Genomic DNA, 8,468 nt, shown 5'->3' on the forward strand with positions numbered 1-8,468 from the left:
TCCTTGCTCAGTCTGGCATGCGTTATTTTGCTGCTTAGGTGACAGAATCATTTAACTTCAACTCCTTTGTGATCATCCGTCCTAATTCTAAGTCTCAGTGCTCTCATTTCTGCTACTGCTCATTACTATCGTCTTTCTTCGATTTACTTTCAATCCATATTCTGCACTCATTGAGCCGTGGCGGGACCGGGGCGAGTAGTATCTCCGACATGAGTACGATCGATTTCCTAGTACAGAGGTGTGTTTTGGGGCTTGGGCCGGCATAAGCAAGTGCCGACGCGAGTAAGGGGAACAACGCTTTGAGAACGGAAGGCGGCGGCGTGCGAGTCGGCGTTTATCTGTCGGGCAGAAACGAAGACGGCGTACCTGTGGCCAGGCGGCGGTTATTACGTGGTTACGCTGGAGGCGGCGGGAGTTGGCCGGCGCTGTGCATTCTCCGGCAACCTCATGAGCTGTGGATGTTCCCGCTTCCTTGGAGGGACACGCGGCTAAGATCTTGAGAAGTGATGGTCTGACATCTTCGCAAAATCATCCCAGCATCAAGACACCCAGTTAAGTACTCTAACTACTAAGAGCCCTTAGTTAACTGTAATTGTGATCGCTCTTGTTACAGTAAGCGGTTGCCGGACGCTTGATGTTATGTGTTAGATTTCATTTGAAGCCTCTTACTAAGCGTGTGCTCTGCTTCCGCATAATATTGATGTATCTGGAAAATGTTACTTCATTGGCTATTATTATCAATCCTCCAATAACCATTCTTATATGAGCAACAGAAGAATACGCAATTAAAGACTTTAAATCAACCTGACGAAAACAAATAAATCTAACAATAACCCCACCAGATAAACCTAAAGACAATCAAAAATAATTAAACTTTAAACCCAAATAAGAAATAACCTTCATAACACGAAAAATACCATAACCACTTAACTTTAATAAAACATTTGCTTGCGATATCGGTTAATCCATGTCAATATGTGCTCTGCGGGCAGTCTGAGTTTTTATTTCAAAAGGTTACCGCATTGAGCTTTGCAGACTCACTTAAGGTGGCCAATATGTGTGTCATTAAGTTCTAGTGAGTGTCAGTTCTTGTGAGCCAGTTGATTTCCCACTCGTAGCGTTTGTTTATTGGGTACTGTTTCACTTAAAGAAACGACTTGCGAATGAAATTAGCTGTCGTTTAGCCTTGATTTTATAGTGTTAATTTACTGGTCAATCCTGAATGTTAAAGTTAAGAAAAGTTTTTCTGCCTCCTGTTGTCGGGTGTGGTCTGTGTTTCAGTGAGCTGAGGCAGCGGGCAACCGAAGCACAGAGCTTCCCTTTAGATTACAAGTTTGGCTTACGGGCGGTGAACTTCGCCTGAGCTCGTGCGTTCCTCTTCGGTAGCGTTTGCTAGGTTCACATTTCGGTGACATACTCGATGTGCGGTTGCAAACGGAACCACGTCTTGGTTCGAAGTTAAGTATTACTGCCCTCAGTCGGTTCCAACGTTCATGGTTTTTCGGCCTTACAAGCTTGGACCTTACTTCTGTTGTTACATATTTATGGTTGTACGAAGTTGCAACTTTCTATGCCCTAGAAGCCCATCTTAGAAGCCAATGGGCATTTGAATAATTTCGTGGTTCGCTCTGCAAGGTTCTCTAATCTAGTAATTTGCAAGATGGCCCAAGTTACATTTTAATAAATATGTTCTAAGTATTCGTGTTAAAATTGAGGCTGTGTGTCCACTGTTATTTTTCATGGAACGTTAAAATATTGGAATTGAAAGGGTCTTAAATAACGTCTCTTAACTAGAGTTGTTTTGTTAAAGTTATGGTCAGATTCAGCCTTAGTGGCTTCTGTCAACTTTTTATGAGATCGTTGCTAATGGTTTATTAGTTTATTAATGATTTTATGCAATGAGAGAGTAACTTAAATATTTTGCCTGAGTGGCGTTTCTCAATGTTTGTGGGAGGTCGTTGACTAAAGATTTATTAACTTGCTTATGATTTTAAGTACTGAGTGTTCCGTAAATAATCTTGCCTGAGTGGCGTCTGTCGATTTTTTTGTTAGATTGTTTTTGGTAGTTAATAAACACATTAAATCGAAATGTTCACTTTATTGGGTCAGCTCTTGCAGTCTTCGGAATTGTGCTGATGGTATTTTTCCGAAAGTCGGGTTGTTCCACTCCCTTTAGATTTAAAGGTTTAAAATAGCAGGTGCCTCGTAATAAAGTTCCACTCATTAAACTGTGCATTGCACTCAACAGATGATGTAATTCGCTTCACTTTCACTGAGGATAGCAATGTCTTAAGTGAACCTTATCAATATTTTAAACATAGCTGCACAACAGCAATGGTTCCACGTAATAACAATTATAACCAGCCGACCAGTTGCAATGGATAAAGAAATTCTTAATTCTTTACCTAGGTTTCGACAAATATAAATTTGTCTTCTTCAGAAGGTAGCAATTTTGAGTCGGTTGTGAGCTCTGCAAGATCCATGAACTATTTTGTATTTACGTGACAAACCCTAGTTCTAGGGCTATCTTTTATTTTTGACAAATGGATCTATGCCGACAATTGTAAAAACGGCGATGGCACATTAGTCTTTACTAATGTAAAATTGCTACCTTCTGAAGAAGACAAATTTATGTTTGTCGAAACATAGGTAAAGAATTAAGAGATTCTTTATCCATTGCAACTGGTCTGCTGGTTATAATTTTATTATGAACCTTATCACTTATATCGTTTCACCCTGAATTTTAATCCGAGTCGTGAACATTTCTTTTATTTTTATCATTACCTCCTTGATATCTAGAGTGAACAGTAAGGGCAAAAGACTACATCCCTATCTTACACCCTTCTTAATCCGAGTGCTTTGTACTTGGAGTTCCATCCTCATTATTTCCTCTTGGATCCAGTACATGTTGTATATTACCTGTCTTTCCCTGTAGCTTACACCTACTTCCCCAAAATTTCGAACATCTTGCACCATTTTACACTGTCGAACGCTTTATCCAGGTTGACAAATCCTACGAACGTGTATGCAGTTTTCTTTAGTCTTGTTTCCATTATCAACCGCAACGTCAGAACAGCCTCTCTGGCACCTTTATCTGTTCTCAACACATTCTCAATTTCCTTTTCCAATCTTCTGTGTGTTATTCTTGTCAGAAACTTGGATGGATGAGCTATTTAGCTGATTGTGTGATATTTCTCGCACTTGTCAGCTCTTGCAGTCTTCGGAATTGTGCGGATGGTATTTTTCCGAAAGTCAGATTGTTCCACGCCAGACTCATACATTCTACACACCAACATGAGTAGCCATTTTGTTGCCACTCCCCCAAACTAAATTTGAATTTCCGATGGAATGTTATCCATCCCTTTTGCCTTCGTTTCTATTAAGTATTCGAAAGCTTTTTAAATTCCGATTCTAATACAAGATCGCCTATCTCTTCTCTATCAACTCCTGTTTCTTCATCTGCCTCATCATCGGACAAATCTTCTCCTTCGTACAGGCCTTCATTTTACTCTTTTTATCCACCCGCTCTCTTCTCTGTATTTAAATCGGAATTCCCATTACGCTCTTAACGTTGCCACCTCTGCTTTTAATTTCACCGAAGTTGTTTAGACTTTTTGCTATGCTGAGTATTTCCTCCCGACAATTGTTCCTTTTCAATTTCTTCAGAGTTTTCATGCATACATTTCATCTTGGCTTCTCTGCACTTCCCATTTATTTCATTCCTCAGCGACTTTTATTTCTGTATTCCTGATTTTCCCTGCAGATTTTTGCATTTCCTTTTTTTTATCGATCTGTTGAAGGATTTATTCTGTTACCCGCGGTATTTTTGCAGTTACCTTCTTTCCAACCTCTGTGATTGGCCGTTTCAGAGATGTCCATTCCTCTTCAACTGTACTGCCTACTGAGCTATTCCTCGCTGCAGTATCTATAGCCTTAGAGATCTTCAAGCATATGTCTTCTAAGTAGGCTGTTTATGTTTTCTCTATGTAAGTAGGCTGTTTAGGTTTTTTTATTGGTAACGCCACCTCTGTATGAAAATCACTGGCTGTGCTGTGTGCAGTCTGTGTCTGCTTTGCATTGTTGTAATACTCGCCATTGTAGTGTTAGGCAGCTGGCTGTGAACAGCGCGTAGCGTTGCGCAGTTGGAGGTGAGCCACCAGCAGTGGTGGATGTGGGGAGAGAGATGGCGGAGTTTTGAAATTTGTCATGAACTGCTATATTTATATATGATGATATCAAGGTAAAATACATTGTTTGTTCTCTATTAATATCTTTGATTTGCTAACTATCCCTATCAGTAGTTAGTGCCTTCCATAGTTTGAATCTTTTATTTAGCTGGCAGTAGTGGTGCTCGCTGTATTGCAGTAGCTTGAGCAGCGAAGATTTTTGTGAGGTAAGTGATTTGTGAAAGGTATAGTTTAATGTTAGTCAGGGCCATTCTTTTGTAGGGAATTTTGAAAGTCAGACTGCGTTGCGCTAACAAAATATTGTGTGTCAGGTTAGGCACAGTCTTGTATAATTGTTCAAAGGGGACGTTTCAGTTTACATTTCATACTACTTCGATATCCCACTTCCTTGCGTGTTGATTCTTTCTGACTAATGTCTTATACTTCAGCATGTTCTTTATCATTACTAAAACGTGATGTGAGTCTATATCTGCTTCCGCGTACGCCTTACAATCCAGTATCGGACGTCGGAATCTGACCATGATGTAAGCTAACTGAAAGCTTCCCATTTTTTGCCCTTTTCCAAGTATACCACATCCTCTTGTGATCCTTGAACAGACTATTCGCTACTAGTAGTTGAAATTTATTGCAGAACTCAGTTAGCATTTCTAGCCTTTCTTTCCTCTCATTCCTAGTACTGAGTCCATACTGTCCCGTAAGCCTTTCTTCTGCTCTTTCTCCTTCAAAGCCGGTCCCGCCCCCTCAGATGGTTTCATTTTCATCTCCCCTTACGTACAGAATTACCCGTTCAATATCCTCATATGCTTTCTCTACTTCTTCATTTTCATCTGGTGTTGTCGGCATGTATATCTGAACTATCATTGCCGTTGGTGGTTTTCTGTTGAGTCTAATGAGAACCACCCTATCACTCAAGTGTTCGCAGTAACTCACCCTTTGCCCTAACTTCCCCTTTATAAGGAATGTACAACCGTTTTCTGCTGCTGTTGATGTTTCCCTGTACTCATATGGCCAGAATTCCTTGTCTTCCTTCCATTTCACTTGAATGTCCCTCACTATATCTAGATTCAGCAATAGCATTTCCCTTTTCGGATTTTCTAGCTTCACTTCCACGTTCAAACTTCTATCCACGCCCCGATTCGTAGAACGCTGACCTTCCGTTGGTTATTCAGTCTTTTAGCCTTGGTCACCTCCCCTTTGGCAGTCCACTCCCAGAGATCCGAATGGGGGAGTATTCTGGAATCTTTTGCCAATGGACAGATCATCATGACACTTTTTTAATTACATACCACATGCTCTGTGGATACACATTACGTGTCTTTAATGCAGTGGTTTCCATTAACTTCTACATCCCCACGCTGTTGGACATTGGTAATTCTTCCGCCCCACTAGGGACAGTTTCCCATCCCCAGGGGCAAGAGAGGGCCCTGAACCTCTGTCCGCTCCTCTGCCCTCTTTGAAAAGGCTGTGGCAGAATGAGGGTGACTTCTTAGGCCGGAAGTCTTCGTCCTTCAGTATTGATGATTTTTATTCTAAATTTAAGGCGCGGTGGGGTTCGTACCTACGACCGACGACGTTTTGATTTCTGATTGAAGACGCTTCCTAGACCACAGGTGTTTAACCACTATCAAACTGAAATCCTCCAGGGAGGCTTAAAGTTTTGGAAACAGATCGGATAGTACCACATAGCCGGTGTATATAGGATGACCGATGGTGGTGAACCCAAGGCTTTGGGTTGTTGCAGGCATCGCAGCGACGTGTGTGGTATGGCATGGTGAATCTGAAGGGGAGGATGATCCATGAGTCGGTGAACTCTTCGAATTCGCAACTCGATTGCAGCACGCTGTTTCTCGGGCACTGACATAGTTACATTACCCACCACCATATTACATGCTACAATTCGGAGCCCTGTGGAGGCAGAGAACTACCAACATGTAAATATGACGAATAAAGTTATAGAATGTTAATAATGGTTGATTTTCTTAAACGTCTTTAAGGTTTTTCACATAAATTACTTTTCAACAAGCCCTCGTACAAGGGGCATTCAAATGAAAACGAGACAATTGGAAAAAAAGGAATAAACTATTTACTATTTCAAAAGTAATCTCCGTAACTGTTAATAGATGTATCCCACTGCGAGACAAATAGTCAGTACCTTCATTCAAAAATGTGCGCGGTTTCTTACAGTTCAATGATTGTACAAAGCCACGCACTTCTTCGTTCGAAGCAAATTAACGGCCGCGAATGTCTTTCTTCAAGGCTCCAAAAATATGGAAATCATATGGGGAGAGATTGGGACTGTATGGATGACGTGTAAGGGCTTCTAGTGAAGCTTCTATAACGTACTCGTAATAACCTTGTCATTCGACTGTAGGAGCAAACAGGAAAAAAATAATGGAAAACCAAGAACGAGTTCTCGGACTAGGAATGGTGTATGATACAGATATTGTCTTTTGGCACTACTGTTCTATCTCAACTTCAAGGAAACAACAGGAATATTCAAGTGTAGATCATAATTTCAGCCTGAAATGATGTCAAATGACAAGATTCGCTTTTTACGATGCTACCCTCAGTGAAAGCGAAGAAGAACTACAGGACCTGTTAATTGGAACGAAAAGTCCAATGAATGAACAGTAATGAACACACCCTGTACATTTAGAGTAAACTGAAGGAAGACGAGAGTAAGGAGGAATTGCAGAGTTTAGCGCTGAAGTTAACATCAAAATTTGTAACCGCGAAGCAGACAATATTTACTACAGTGGAAACAAAATAACAAATGGCAGACAATGAAAGGAGGACATGTAACAGAGATTAGCACAGACAAACAGGGAATTTCCGGCTGTAAAAGTCTACTATTGAACATTGGACCTAATTTGAGGAAGAAATTTCTCAGTGTCCAACTGGAGCACAGAAATCCTGTATAAGTGAATTATAGTGTATTTCTGAACCGAAAAAGAAGATGGGTGAAATGTTGGAGACTCAATGCTACGGAAGGATGGTTATCATTCTAAGGGCAGATGAGATAAGAAATGAGGATTTCCGCAGGAACGGCGGTGAGGGGAGTGTGGAAAGCATCCTGAAGTAGAAGGCACAGATGACAGGGCATGTTTATGTTTTCCATGTTAAGGAGCTGTAAAAGGTAATAATTGTAGAAGACGGACACTGTAACGTATAAAACACATAACTGAGACCTTGGGGGGGGGGGGGGTGCAATGAGATGAAGATTATGGCAGAAGAGAGTATTTCGCCACGTACTCTATCAGACAAAATTTTATTGGATCGTAATACAAACAAGGAACAAGGAACTATATACCTCTAGGTATTTCATGGTAAATGTCAAGCTAATAACCGAAGTAGCTCCAATTCCACCTTGTATTAATCTAACTGGTCTGAGGTTTCCTGTCTTTACTTGATTGCCAGAATTAACAGAAAGCGAGATTGGGGAAAGTGCCGCAAGAGAAAGTTAGCGGCTAGCAGAGGGAACGTGGAAGTTGAAACAGTTCTGCAACCTGCCGAGAGCGATAATTACAGAGCTGCAGGGACATCTCGCCTCATCAGCAACAATTAGTACCTCAGCTCTGCTCCTCCAGGGAGTTCTAACCGTCTTTCAGGTATACCGCCACAGTACTGTCTCACCAGATAAACACCGCCCTGTGGCGGGTCTAAGCGATGAAGAGCAGATCCCGCCTACGTATCTCAGAACGAGACGTCAGACCCTATGGCCACCGATTCTGACGATCTTCGGGCTACTAATCTGATGTCACTTGAAACTTCTGTCGCAGCTCGAAGGTCATTACTCTAGCATTTTCTAAACAATCTTAATCAAAGGAAAAGATCCAGGCCCCGTTTCGGTCCAGCTGGTATCGTTGTAATACATGAACATGAATTTTTATTTATACTTACATAGCTCGCAACCTAATAAATTCCGAGAAATTAGTGACTTTGAGTCGTCGTTAATATACGAGAGGAGGAGAACTGATGTTAACTGCAGCGTTGGCCTGTCTTTGAAAGAAATCCTGATAAACAGGGTGTACTATATTTCTGTAGCGAGAGTCGAGAATATTATCCATTTATGAGCTGATGAATGACTATAACTGAAGCAGGGATCGCAAAGAAAAGAAACAGAAAGAAAATATTCTTGATGTATAAAAATACTTGAAGAAAACTATCAGAGTAAAATTTGCTTGTGGTAGAAAGGCAGATGGCATGCTCCAGGTTCATGTTTGTCTTTAAGATTTTCTGTTGAATAACACTACACAGGTTATAATCCTATCACTACTACTG

This window comes from Schistocerca americana, chromosome 6 (genome assembly GCF_021461395.2).
Source record: "Schistocerca americana isolate TAMUIC-IGC-003095 chromosome 6, iqSchAmer2.1, whole genome shotgun sequence".
In the NCBI taxonomy this organism is placed as follows: domain Eukaryota; kingdom Metazoa; phylum Arthropoda; class Insecta; order Orthoptera; family Acrididae; genus Schistocerca; species Schistocerca americana.